Below are 15,461 nucleotides of genomic sequence, written 5' to 3' on the forward strand. Positions count from 1 at the left end.
GAAAATACCTCAGAGTTCATTTCCTTAGTAGCCGTTTCTGTCTCTTTTTGTTTGGCAAGGTGATTGGCCAGAATTCCATCCTGTAACATTCTGCCATTCTGTTCTCGACAAAGCTGCTTCTGAGTGTCATTTCGATCTTCTATAACCTGGAGAGACATTATATGAACTTTTGGGCCTATACCATTAAAAAAAAAAATTAAAAGCTTAGGAGAAGAATTTAAAATAAAAAAAATACTGTTTAAATGAAGTAGCCTTATTCCCACATGAATAACTCAGATCTTAATTTAAATGCCTGCTAAATTTATCACAGAGCAAAAATATAGGCAGACATGGTACTGTGAAGGAAAATTTCTTTACAAAGCACTTAATTAGTTTCTTCGCACTGTCAACGCAAGTTAGCCTGTATTTTTACATTAAAAAATCAAAATTAATACATGGATTGGAATTAAGAATACTACTTTGCCTAATGTATCAAAAATGCTAACCATTACGTTAATGATTAAGCTGGATTTATGTCCATTCCTCCACTCAGAAAACATACACAGACCATCTATGAGAAGCCAAGAATGGCAAGAAATTAATAACTTAAGCTCTAAATGTCACAGTTCATACTTAAGATAACAATTTTGTTCTAAACCTAAAAATACATATTAAATTAAAGGGATGCTATACATAATATTGATGAGATAGTCTCAGAAAATTGAAAATTTCACCAAAGATTGCTCTACCTGATTCAGATCATTTCTCACAGTCTTCAGTTCCATTTCTAGTGCTCTGAGAGTGAGTTCAAGTTGCTGTTTCATTTGAACTTCTTTACTATATTGGTCTTTTTTTCTTAACTACTCCCTAATTTTTTCATACAACATATCAGCATTTCTTCTCTGCTCTTCTTCTTGCTTTAAGGTGAATCTGCAAAATTTATACAGCTCTTCTTAGAAAATCATGAGATTATCCACTGCTACAATCACTTTCATTCCCTCTACATAATGTTTCAAATAGTAAAATGGGGGGAAATATAATGAAAAACACTTAATAATCCTCAGAGTTTTTACGTGCAGTCGATGGTGGACCACACACGGTCCACACACATGAGGGTTAAGAATAAAATTGCATCCATTTTTGTTTTCTGTCTTGAGAAAAAGGACTACTGTATACATCTGTGCATGGGAATGTAAAGGAATATAAACGTCAAATATAGATCAAAGATCTTTTTTAAGTTCTTATACTTTGACCAAATAATACGATATTATTAAAGAAACTGTATTCAAAATAATGAGAAAGGTAGAAATGAATTTATAGGAAAAAATGTTTCTTGTAGTATTAAATATAAAACAGAAAAGTGAAAAACAACTGAAAGTCAATGTGCTAAATAATTAATAAGGTTTCCATTATGGTGGACTTCTGTATGGTCATGAAAATGATGATTTGGAAAAACATACATTAAGTTATTAGACGCATTCACTGTTAAGAACCTGCTATATTATTTCCAAGAACTTCACACTCCACAATACTATAACAATTTCTCCTCTGTAAAATCCTAGAGGATAAGCTAGTCCTTATAACACGTCTACATCGCTGCAGTATTAAAGGAAACAATAGTTCAAATATTTCTTTAAAAGCCAGGTGTACAGTACCTCAAGCTGCCGAGCTCTCGTTCCCACTCCACTTTCTGATGCTCTAACTGTGATTTTACTTCTTTGGTTTCTGACAGCTCTTTCTGTAGCCCACGAACCTTACTTTCCATTTTTTAATCTTTCCTCTAAGCAATTCACAGTGGCTTTTTTTTAAGTTCTACTAATCCGTCATACGAAAGAATCACATCCCAGATTTTCAATAAGCTAACAGAATCTGCATGATGAAGAAAACAAAGATTAAAAAGAAAAAAAAAGTTCATGTGAGTAATTTTTGAGTATAAAGGACTGCCTTTCATGTTCACACATCCATGCATTGAACAAATATTAAGTGTCTATAATGGGAAGACATTATTCTAAGCTCTGCAGATGAAACAGACTCCTCTGGCTCTTGTTTAGCTTGAAGTCTAGTAGAAGAGAAAGATAAATAAAATAATATGAACTCAGAAGGATACTCTAAGAAAAGAGAGTTCTATGATCACATAACAGAACTTGACATAGACTGGGTCCAGTAAAGATTTCCCTGGGGAAGAGGTGTCACACTGAGAAATGAAGGATGAGCAGGAAGTAGTAAGTAGAGAAGGAGGAACAACCCCATGGACAGTCTCCAGCTGCCATTATGTTTTTAACCAAGACGGAATGAACAGCTACTGATTTACCTTCCTGAGTGGAGCGAGCAAAAACGACACCGACAAAATACATTAAACAATGATTATCATGGCAAAGGACTTCAAGGAATGAGAGACAATGATCCTGGAAACACACGAGGTTAGCCTAAGGAACGCCCCAAATCACTGCCTTGAGAGAATTTCCAGGCTCCGACACGGGGAGAAGGAATGGAAGCTGAGTCAGCCAGACTCGCTGAAAGGAGGTGATAAAGCTGACAGTCTGGTGAAACCAAAGTGGGCAGAGATCACAGATCAGAACCACAGAGAGGAGAGAGTGGAACAGAGAGAAAAAGGACCCTGGAGATGTGAGGAGGAGCCCCTCGGGTATTCAGCAGAGGAACGAATACAGCCCATCTGGGAGAAACCACCTGAGACCAGGGAGAAACTATCCGAAAAGACTATAGGAACCTGTGACTGATGCCCACTCAGTCCCAGGAATTCTATCTATTCTCATGAGCCAGGCTGGAAAAACTCCTAGGTACCAGCAGAATGAACAGGGTAGTCAGCAAGGTCTTCCCTCCAAGACAGTAAATAACAGCCTTAGCCCCAGGGTCCCTCTGGATACACCTAACAAATCATAAGAAGCAAGAGCACAGAAGGATCTCTGGAAAACTCTCAATATTTGGAAACTAAATCACATGGATCTAAATAACCCTTGGATCAAAGAGGTAATGAAAAGAAGAATTACAAAGTATTTTGAACTGAATGAAAATGAAAATGTAAGACCAATTTTAGGAAATTGACATGCTGATGCTAAAATTCATGTGGAAAGAAAGGTAAAAAATAAAACAAGATAAAGCTAGACAACTGTGACCTTTAACCATGAAGCAAAGAGAAGTAACAGTTGGGCTTCAAGCAAGGGATAACATGATGAGATCTGAACTTTTAAAAATAGATAATAATTATAGCTGCTGTGGGGACTGAGGTTCCGGGAGGTAGAATGGCAGGGAAAGAAGTCCTGAGATTATTTCAGTTATTCGACGAGGAAAGTGATGCTAACTTGACCTTGGGTGAAGGCACAGGAAAGAAGAGGCAACAGAAGGTACAGTGAGTGAGAATGATCATAGACCTGTGGCACAGAGTATACACTCATGTTGATGTTCTTTTAATACAGAACCTACTTCTGAGATGCAGAGCACTGTAACATATCCCTGGCTCTAGAGCAGTACTAGACAAGGTGTACATGTATTACACTACACCATACACAAACAGGCATTGTGCCTGTGTCAAGTTGTTCAATTCAATTCAGTTCAGTTCAGTTCAGTCACTCAGTCCTGTCCAACTCTTTGCAACCCCATGAATCACAGTATGCCAGGCCTCCCTGTCCATCACCATCTCCCGGAGTTGACTCAGACTCACGTCCACTGAGTCCGTGATGCCATCCAGTCATCTCATCCTCTGTCGTCCCCTTCTCCTCCTGCCCCCAATCCCTCCCAGCATCAGAATCTTTTCCAATGAGTCAGCTCTTCGCATGAGGTGGCCAAAGTACTGCAGTTTCAGCTTTAGCATCATTCCTTCCTAAGAAATCCCAGGGCTGATCTCCTTCAGAATGGACTGGTTGGATCTCCTTGCAGTCCAAGGGACTCTCAAGAGTCTTCTCCAACACCACAGTTCAAAAGCATCAATTCCTTGGCGCTCAGCCTTCTACACAGTACAACTCTCACATACATACATGACCACTGCAAAAACCATAGCCTTGACTAGACGGACCTTAGTCGGCAAAGTAATGTCTCTGCTTTTGAATAAGCTATCTAGGTTGGTCATAACTTTTCTTCCAAGGAGTAAGCGTCTTAATTTCATGGCTGCAGTCACCATCTGCAGTGATTTTGGAGCCCCCCAAAATAAAGTCTGATACTGTTTCCGCTGTTTCCCCATCTATTTCCCATGAAGTGATGGGACCGGATGCCATGATCTTCGTTTTCTGAATGTTGAGCTTTAAGCCAACTTTTTCACGTTCCTCTTTCACTTTCATCAAGAGGCTTTTAGCTCCTCTTCACTCTCTGCCATAAGGGTGGTGTCATCTGCATATCTGAGGTTATTGATATTTCTCCTGGCAATCTTGATTCCAGCTTGAGTTTCTTTCAGTCCAGTGTTTCTCATGATGTACTCTGCATATAAGTTAAATAAGCAGGGTGACAATATACAGCCTTGACGTACTCCTTTTCCTATTTGGAACCAGTCTGTTGTTCCATGTCCAGTTCTAACTGTTGCTTCCTGACCTGCATACAGATTCCTCAAGAGGCAGGTTAGGTGGTCTGGTATTCCCATCTCTTTCAGAATTTCCCACAGTTTATTGTGATCCACACAGTCAAAGGCCTTGGCATAGTCAATAAAGCAGAAATAGATGTTTTTCTGGAACTCTCTTCCTTTTTCATGATCCATCGGATGTTGGCAATTTGATCTCTGGTTCCTCTGCCTTTTCTAAAACCAGCTTGAATGTCAGGGAGTTCACAGTTCACGTATTGCTGAAGTCTGGCTTGGAGAATTTTGAGCATTACTTTACTAGCATATGAGATGAGTGCAATTGTGCAGTAGTTTGAGCATTCTTTGGCATTGCCTTTCTTTGGAATTGGAATGAAAACTGACCTTTTCCAGTCGTGTGGCCACTGCTGAGTTTTCCAAATTTGCTGGCATATTGAGTGCAGCACTTTCAGAACATCATCTTTCAGGATTTGAAACAGCTCCACTGAAATTCCATCACCTCCACTAGCTTTGTTTGTAGTGATGCTTTCTAAGGCCCACTTGACTTCACATTGCAAGATGTCTGGCTCTAGATGAGTGATCACATCATCATGATTATTTGGGTCATGAAGATCTTTTTTGTATAGTTCTTCTGTGTATTCTTGCCACCTCTTCTTAATATCTTCTGCTTCTGTTAGGTCCAGACCATTTCTGTCCTTTATCGAGCCCATCTTTACATAAAATGTTCCCTTGGTATCTCTAATTTTCTTGAAGAGATCTCTAGTCTTTCCCATTCTGTTTTTTTCCTCTATTTCTTTGCACTGATCTTAGCAACATGGAATTCTCATAGTAAAGCAACTCACCATCCTTGGAAGCTGTTTCAGATGACAAAGTTAAGTCATCAAGGTCATCCACAGAATTAATTTGTTCTTTGACTTACACATAAATAACACTATTTCATAATGTCCTTAAAATATTTATATAACATGCTAATTGTACAAAGGTGATAATCATCTCTTCATTAAAGCAAAACCAGACACTTTTTAAAAGGACAGATTTTTTTATCAAAAGGATAATTTTATCAATAATGTTTCTAAATTAAGTTGGCAAAGTATATGTCTCTACAACAAAGGAAGATTTTATATTTTGCTACTATTCCTTTTACAAAGTATTTTTTACTAGGAAAATATTTTTTATAGATAACTTTTTGACTGTACCTTGTTATTTTCATTAGATGTTTTCTTTGCAGGCCTAAAAAAACAAAGGATTCTTTTCAGGTTAATATTAAATACTTAAAAATACAAATACCTAAACTTTGTTTTTTATATAAAATCTTTGCATTTGCATTGGTAAGTAATGTTTTATAAAAGGATAAAACAAGAAAGAAGAGTAACATTAAAGGACGAACAAAATACATTTGTAATACTAATAAGGCATTTAATTTAGATCAAAGAAAAGGAACAACATAATATTACTTGTATTATGTGAAGGGAATATACCAGGATTTTTTGCAGTTGTTATTTTCATCAATAGGAAATATGTTTTGCAGCAATAAAACCTATCTGGGAAGTATTACTTAAGTCCATATAAGAAAGAAACCCAGTTTTAATAACCATGATATTAGCCTTCCAAGGACGTCCTATGCAACTGCTATGCATTATTATAAGCACTTTGTATGTCTTAACGGCATTTTAATCCTCACAAACATTCTGGGAGATAGGTAACACATTAGGTCCTCTACATAGGAAGAAACAGAGCACAGAAAGGCTGAGTAAGTTGCCCAAGCCCACACAGCAGGTCACCAACAGACCCAGAGTTCAAACTCAGGAAATCTGGCTTCAACACTGTGGTTCGAAAATATGCTGAGAAAGTAATATTTAAATAAGTATACTAACACATATATATGGAATTTAGAAAGATGGTAATGATAACCCTGTATGTGAGACAGCAAAAGAGACACAGATGTATAGAATGGACTTTTGGACTCTGAGGGAGAGGGAGAGGGTGGGATGATTTGGGAGAATGGCACTGAAACATGTATACTATCATGTAAGAAACAAATTGCTAGTCTATGTTCGATGCAGGATACAGGATGCTTGGGGCTGGTGCACGAGGATGCTTCAGAGAGATGATATGGGGTGGGAGGTGGGAGGACGGTTCAGGATTGGGAACTCATGTACACCCGTGGCAGATTCATGTCAATGTATGGCAAAACCAATACAGTATTGTAAAGTAAAATAAAGTAAAAATTAAAATTAAAAAAATAAATAAATAAAAAGAGTAAAATAAAATAAAATAAATAAGTCTTAAGTAATATGATAGCAAATTAATCTTTATTATTATTCCATGTCCAGTTATAACTATAAATAATAATTTCTGAATCTTAACACGTTTCTCAAAAAATAAAAAGACTTTAGAGGTAGGCAATGCTGGAAATCTACTTTCACTAAACACGTGCTTTTGTAAAGAAATTTATCAGTAGGCATTCATTCAACCGTTCTGCTGTTTATTCATGAATCTGATATACATTTATTGAGCACAAAATACATGTTAATAAAACTCTTACTATGGGAAGCATATTTTTTCTAATTTAGAACTTTATAAACCAAAATTAATAATTTGTGAAAGATTGTTAGAAGTTTTTTTTTTTCCTGTTGAATATAAACAAAAAATTTCCCTTTTCCTTAGAATCTGCAAACAACTATGACATTGATATGATGTAATATTTCAGAGTACCTTACAAAATCATAGTTACTCAGGATGTTGCTATCACCTAGAATCATCAAGGAATGATCAAATCCTATTCAGTATAGCCTAAGTGTTTGTAAGTTCATGATTATATAATTTTTTAAAATCTATGTAGGATAGGATTAGCAGAACTAATCATCCACACGTGCAATTACATAGGAATATTACACTTCAGAACCAACAAACAAGCCCTTACCATAAAACTATATATAACAGTAGTATTATGTACAATTAGTTTGCTGTAATAATTTAAAGATAATGCCATATGATCAATAAGCTTTCTAATATTGGAAATGCAAACAAGATTAAACCAAATAAACACGTCCTCTGCTGGCTCATTTCTAACAGCATACATACTCTAAAAGCTCCCATCTTAAAACAAGAACCTCCTTTGAACTCCACATTCCTCTTCAGTTACCATCTAGTTCTCTATGGCCTGTCCCAGCAAATATTCCCTACAGGGCTGTTTACATGTATTCACTACAGTCCAGCTTTCAAGGAGACTATTTACTGAAACGATTTCTGGCCAAAGGCACTGGTCCTCACTTTAATCTTTCAGCAGTGTTTGTCCACTATAGTTGAGGAATCTCTTGTCTTGGCCTGTATACTATATTATGCTGCTTTATTTCCAGAAGAAGTATTCAGTGCTTATTTCTTCCTCTAGAAATAAAGAATTTGTAGATATTACCTGTCATCATCCTGATCCACTTCACTTAAAATGCTGTCATCATTAACATGCAGCAGACCACCAGTCAGTGAATCAGTCTTTTCAAATATTGGTGCAATCACACATTCTTCTGGTGTCCACTTGCTATTGTCCTTTTTCTTTACTTCCTTCCTATGCATGCCAGGATCGCTACTTTAAAAAAAAATCCACAAAAAAGCCAATGTTTTCTAATAATTCAACTGATAAAGAATAAGAAAGCAATTCTTGTAAAATTCCTACTCTTACCCATCTTAAATCATTGATTAATTCACAAAGTAGTTATTAAGTACCAACCATATGCAAGAAAACACAAATTCTTGCCTCAAAGACAGATATACAATTATGATTTGATGTGATATGTAAGAGTTGATAATATGAAAGTGATCAGTGAAATAAGAAAGGCTTTACAGAAGAAGTGAAGAGAGAAGGTTACAAAGAAGAAAAAAGGGAGAAAATCATTCTACTTGGAGACTAGAGTACGGAGCACAAAGATCAGGCACGTGGCATCTAGGCTGTTTACTAGGAATCTGGAAGGAAAAGTATGAAACACATGAAAGAAAGCAGGGAGGTGCATCTTTGGTAAGACATTGGGAAGAACCTCAAGGGCTACAGTGGAAACCTAGAGTTCACTGCCTAACACAATGACTCTTACCCATGGGAGTCATAATTAGATTTATATTTTATTTTCTGTTTTGCTTTTAAATACAATAATGCTTAATTTAGGGATTTCCCTGATGGTCCAGTACTTAGGAGTCTGCCTGCCAATGAGGGGGCACTGGTTTGATCCCTGGTCCAGGAAGATCCCACATGCCATGGGGCAACTAAACCCGTGCTGCACAACTGCTGAAGCCAGCACCCTAGAGCCCATGCTCAGCATCAGGAGAAGTCACCACAATGAGAAGCCGAAGCACTGCCGCTGCAAAGAACCAGCACAGTCAAACAGAAAAAAAAAAAAAAGTAACGCTTAATTTGGGTGACTTTTTAAATGACATGAGGCACATATAACATGAAAGAAAAAAATCAAGGAAATATTTGGGGTTGGTGAGGGGCGGGCGGCAAGGCAATTTACTTTTAAACCACCCACATGATGGGATGATTTCAGCATTATGGCTGAAAGACCAGTACCTCATCAGCTCCCCTGCCACCAACAACAATTTGGCTTCTATCCACGAACATACTCAAAGTGCTATGAGAAAAAAAAAAAAAAAAAAAAAAACCTGCCCACCAAGAATACTCTATCCAGAAAAATTATGTTTCAGAAATGAAGGAAAAATAAAAACTTTCCCAGAAAAGACAGAGCTGAGGGAGTTCCTCACCACTAGACCTGTTCCATAAGAAATGCTGAAAGAAGTCCTCACACTGAAGTGAAAAGATGCTAAGTAGTGACATAAAATTTATTTAAGTATACCACACACTGGTAAAGGCAAGTAGGCAGTCAAATTCAGAATACTCTAGTACTGTAATATGTGGTATGTTAAGAAATTAACTTTAGTATTATGTCTAAAGGACAAAAAAATAAAAATAACTATATCTCTAGCAAAATGTAAATTGTGATCATCACAACCATTAGCTCAGTTCAGTTCAGTTCAGTTTAGTCACTCAGTCTTATCTCTTTGTGACCCTATGGACTGCAGCACATCAGACCTCCCTGTCCATCACCAACTCCTAGAGTTTACCCAAACTCATGTCCATTGAGTCAGTGATGCCATCCAACCATTTCCTCCTCTGTCGTCCCCTTCTCCTGCCCTCAACCTTTCCAGCATCAGGGTCTTTTCCAATGACGCAGCTCTTTGCATCGGTTGGCCAAAGTATTGGAGTTTCAGCTTCAACATCAGTCCGTCCAATGAACACCCAGGACTGATCTCCTTTTGGATGGACTGGTTGGATCTCCTTGCAGTCCAAGGGACTCTCAAGAGTCTTCTCCAAGATCACAGTTCAAAAGCATCAATTCTTCCGTGCTCAGCTTTCTTTATAGTCCAACTCTCACATCCAAACTTATTTAACAGAAAAATAACAAATGACCTGCTGTTAAATAGGCTTACCTATCAGAATCTTCATTCTCCATAGCAGCAAACTCCTGCTTGTTCTTTCCCTACTGAATCAATCCACTCTCATCAGCAGTATCACATACATTGTCTGATACTTCCACTTCACTACTTTTGTGCTTCTTATTTTCTTCTTCAAACTTCAATGAAAGTTTGACAGTAAGAAATTTTGTTACTTAATTATAAACATCTTTTTTTGTTTTCATTAATTTTATTATTTGACTCAGGGTTTGGCCTGATTTTAAGTGATAAAAAAATCTTTTTGTGCTTACTTGAATTTTGTCACTAACAAGTCACTGAAATATTTGTAAATCCTACTTCTCCTTTTTTGACAAAAAAGAAACAAAATTCCCAAAATTTCAAAAAAGGCTTCCCTAAGATGATGCAATTATTCATCCCCAGTCTTCCCCATCTAACTGGCAGAGACAGAGAAATAAAAAGACAAAACACACAAAATCTGTCCTCTTCAGTCTTTACGGCCTGGATTTTCCATTAAACAGACAGATTTGGAGGATGTGACACCTTAGTGCCTCAAAAACACTAAAGCTATTCTTTCCCCACTGCCTTTTACATTTCTTTGTTCATTTGGATCCAGGATATAATGAAAAAGTAATGGTGTTCACTAAAATATATGAACCAAAGTTTACCAAAACACAAAGAGCAGAGTGAAACTGACGAGTGGTTAGTGCGGAATTCTGGAATATAAATAATGCTTCCCAATTCCACATTCAATAACCATCAAACTTTATAGCTAGAGGGTATAGAAATAATTGTCTATTGTAGCCCCATTATTTACCAGAAATAGGAGTAAAACCAAGAAAGGTTAAATGATTTTTTTGTTTTTCTTTTTTTCAAATTATTTTTTAATTGAACGAAATTGCTTTACAGAATTTTGTTGTTTTCTGTCAAACTTCAACATAAACCAGCCAGTTATACATATATCCTCTGCCTTTTGAACCTGCCTCCCATCTCCCCGCCCCCATCCCACCCCTCTAGGTTGATACAGAGCTCCTGTTTGAGTTTTCTGAGCCATACAGCAAATCCCCATTGTCTATCTTTTTACATATGGTAATGTAAGTTTCCATGTTACTCTTTCCATGCATCTCAACCTCTCTTCCCCTTGCTCCAAGTCCATAAATCTATTTTCTATGTCTGATTCTCCACTGCCGCCCTGTAAATAAATTCTTCAATACCATTTTCCTAGATTCCATATATATGTGTTAGAATACAATATTTATCTTTCTCTTTCTGACTTACTTCACTCTGTATAATAGGCTCTAGGTTCATTCACCTTATTAGAACTGACTCAATTGCATACCTTTTTATGGCTGAGTAATATTCTATTGTGTATATGAACCACAACTTCTTTATCCATTCATCTATCAGTGGACATCTAGGTTGCTTCCATGTTCTAACTATAGCAACAGTGCTGGAATGAATGATGGGATACATGAGTCTTTTTCAATTTTGGTTCCCTCAGGGTATATGCCTAGGAGTGAGATTGCTCCTGGGTCATATTGTAGTTTTATTCCTAGTTTTTTAAGGAATCTCCATACAGCCTTCCATAGTGACTGGATCAATTTACATTCCCACCAACAGTGCAAGAGTGTTCCCTTTCCTCCACACCCTCTCCAGCATTTATTGCTTGTAGACGTTTTGATGATGGCCATTCTGACTGGTGTGAGGTTATATCTCATTGTAGTTTTGATTTGTATTTCTCTAATAATGAGCGATGTTGAGCACATTTTCATGTGTTTGTTAGCCATCTGTATGTAGTCTTTGGAGAAATGTCTATTTAGGTCTTTTCCCCACTTTTTGATTGGATTGTTTTTCTGGTATTGAGTTGTATTAGCTGCTTGTATATTTTGGAAATTAATCCTTTGTCAGTTGTTTTATTTGCTATTATTTTCTCCCATTCTTAGGGTTGTCTTTTCATCTTGTTTATAGTTTCCTTTGCTGTGCAAAAGCTTCTAAGTTTAATCAGGTCCCACTTGTTTACTTTTGTTTTTATTTCCATTACTCTAGGAGGTGGGTCACAGATGATCTTGCTTTGATGTATGTCATTGAGTGTTCTGCCTATGTTTTACACTAAGAGTTTTATAGTTTCTAGTCTTGCATTTAGGTCTTTAATCCATTTTAGTCCAATCGAGCTGGAGAAATCAACCTTCTTGACTTCAGATTATACTACAAAGCTACAGTCATAAAGACAATATGGTACTGGCACAAAAACAGAAATATAGACTGATGGAACAAGTCTGAAAGCCCAGAAATAAACCCATGCACCTATGGGTACCTTAGTTTTGACAAAGGAGGCAAGAATATACAATGGGGCAAAGACAGCCTCTTCAATAAATGGTGCTGGGAAAACTGGACAGCTACATGTAAAAGAATGAAATTGGAACCCTTCTTAACATCATACACAAAGATAAGCTAAATGATTTCTTCAAAGCCCCTAAAGTGGCATTCCCTAGCATTTTATGGCACCAAAAGAGATGATTAAATTCTGTAACTTTGAATCTGATAAATTACCAAATGAATTCATCAAATGAATCAGATAAGTTTGCGTGACTTTACCCAAGTAATTTAATGCCTTAGCTGGGGATAGGGCTGATCTCCTTTTTCTTTTAAAGGAGAATACCTACAGATTTTTGTCTGTTGTTAAAACTCAAGTCAATGCACCTCTTACACAAAAGAGCAAACAAGCAAAGAAACTTAAAAATCTATTACTGGAAGGAAGAAAAATCATACAGCATCTCAAAACTCAGTTTTCTCCTTTGGAGATAATTTTTGGGGGGTGGGAGTTTATACTACCTACGTGACAAAATCACATGTGTCAGAACTTAATACATTTTAGTAAACAACATAATGGAAAAGTCTGTCTCAAAAGAAACATCTGCAAGTGATGATTAAAGAATATGTGGGAGTACATGTGAAAGTTAAAGTGAAAGCCACTCCGTTGTGTCCGACTCTTTGCAACCCTATGGACTATACAGACCAGGGAGTTCAACAGGCCAGAATACTGGAGTGGATAGTCTCTTCTTTCTCTAGGGGATCTTCCCAACCCAGAAATTGAGCCCAGGTCTCCTGCATTGCAGGCAAATTCTTTTCCAGCTGAGCCACAAGAGAAGCCTTATACATGTATTGGGAAGGGAGTACATGTATTTATTAAATTTTTTATTTTTTTTAATTTGTTTTACTGTTTGTTCTATTTTTAATTTTAGTTTTATTGTTATTAAATTTGTTATTAAATACATAAAGGGAAGGAAGCACATGTATTTGTAACTAAAAATATCCTGAGGTGTCCATGTTGGAAATCTAAAATTTATTAAAATCTAACTCTTAAACTTCTTAATCTATGCTTGCTGCTGCTGCTGCTGCTAAGTCACTTCAGTTGTGTCCGACTCTGTGTGACGCCATAGATGGCAGCCCACAAAGGTGCCCACTAGGCTCCCCCATCCCTGGGATTCTCCAGGCAAGAATACTGGAGTAGGTTGCCACATCCTCCTCCAGGGTATCTTCCCAACCCAGGGATTAAACCTAGGTCTCACACATTACAGGTGGATTCTTTACCATCTGAGCCACCAGGGAAGCCCAACAATACTGGAGTGGGTAGCCAAACCCTTCTCCAGGGGAATTTCCTGACCCAGAAAATGAACTGGGGTCTCCTTCATTGCAGGTGGATTCTTTACCAGCTGAGCTACCAAGGAAGCCCCTACATTCAGTTATATTATATTCTAATATCTACCAATGAAAGTGGAAAAAGCATTTTTAGTAATATTTATTGATTTCTCACCCCAAAAGGAGATAAATTAGAAAGTTATTCTTTGTGCCCTAACAACAAAGGTCCAATCTGGAAGCTTTGATTCTCTTAATAGGTGACCGGGTTGATTCTATGACCCCACTCTCTCCCTGAATGTACATCCCTAATCAATTACACCAAGATCACAGACAGAATGACTCTTTCATCTTGGCATCACTGACTGGCAATTTCAATGGAAAACCCTGAACCACTGGGAATGATTTCTCTCTACATGTATCTAGGCCCGGGATCATCATTGTCATATTGTTTATCATTTCAACTGTTTACTCTTACAATTCAGTATTTGATATCACCTTTATAATCATACAATGAAGTTATAAAAATGGAAGAAATAAACAATAGTCAGGAATTTTTTTTCCCTCAATTCCAAAAACAAACTATAAATATAAGAGATTCTAACAATATGTGAAGTTTAATAATTAAGATTCCATAAAAAACTATTAAATTATTATCTATTGATTCTAAAAGGCTAATTTTGAAAGGTAATTTTATTTGTCATGACCTTTGTTACACACTGTATCATGCTGTTGAAGCATAGGAAACAGTATTAAGCCAGAAATTTAAATTTGCATTTTTACATATCTGGGAATGGTTATTTTCATCTCCAACAGGTTTTTCTTCTTCTTCCTCTAATGTCATTTCTAAGTCTAGTTCTGCCGACAAATCAATTAAAGTTACTTAGAATATTTAGATAAAAGACATAATCTTTATTTAAAACATAGATTTAAAACACAGTATCGAATGACATCTTAAATCAATCTTAATCTTCAGCTGAATATTTACTTCTTTAAGACATACTTTCAACGATCTAAAATTTCAGCAAACAATTTGGAAAATACCAGATGTCACTAGGATATGAGCACACAAACAGCTCAAAGACTCATTCACAAAATCATCCAAACATCAATGAACAATCAGAAACAAAACAAAATTTCAAAATACAGGACAGACATATAAAGTCACAATACAGTCTCTTCTCTACTTCATAACAGTACCTTTTTAACAACATGCCAAGCTTCAACTGCAACATTATTCATGGTTTACAAAATTCTTCTTACTTTTTATGCTTTTATCAATTCCTTAATCTGAAATGCTACCCTGTACTCTTCCTGACAAATAACTTTTCATCTTTTAAGACTCAACCTGCTTTGTGAAGTTGTCCTTGATTACAGCTATCTTTCCTCAGATAAACAGGTATCCCTTTCCTTGTAGCGACCTTAGTACTTTATAGATTTTTCTACTGTATCTTCATCACCTGAATCGTAAATTTTTTTTTCACATGTCTATCTTCTTGGCTCCTAAACTGCACAGGACAAGCTCTTAAAAATCACTTTTTAGTCCTTATTTATTTTATTCAATAATTATTTATCAGCTTTCTGCTCTGTACTAGACTCTGGAGTTTAAAGAAAAATGTAGATAAAACATGTCAGGGAATGCTTTTCTAGAGATAATGCCTGAGAGGAGACTTACACAGTCCAAGGGAAGGAGAGGGAAGGCATGCAAGGCTGTAACAAGACGGGGAGAGAAGTACACACACAACAGGGTAAATATCTGAGAAAGTACAGAGACAGGTCAGGAGGGCATCACCAGCAATTCAGAATTCCATAGCAAACGACAGAAAGGGCAAGAGATGAAGAGTCAGGCAGAAGTCAGATTATGAAA

At 36.7% G+C, this 15,461-nt stretch overlaps 1 pseudogene; it reads right to left on the bottom strand.

Moving 5' to 3' along the window:
- The window catches only part of LOC105605790 (ankyrin repeat domain-containing protein 26-like), a 60,040-nt pseudogene that overhangs the window by 20,762 nt on the left and 23,817 nt on the right, over positions 1-15,461 (bottom strand).

This window comes from Ovis aries, chromosome 17, assembly GCF_016772045.2.
Source record: "Ovis aries strain OAR_USU_Benz2616 breed Rambouillet chromosome 17, ARS-UI_Ramb_v3.0, whole genome shotgun sequence".
Lineage (NCBI taxonomy): Eukaryota > Metazoa > Chordata > Mammalia > Artiodactyla > Bovidae > Ovis > Ovis aries.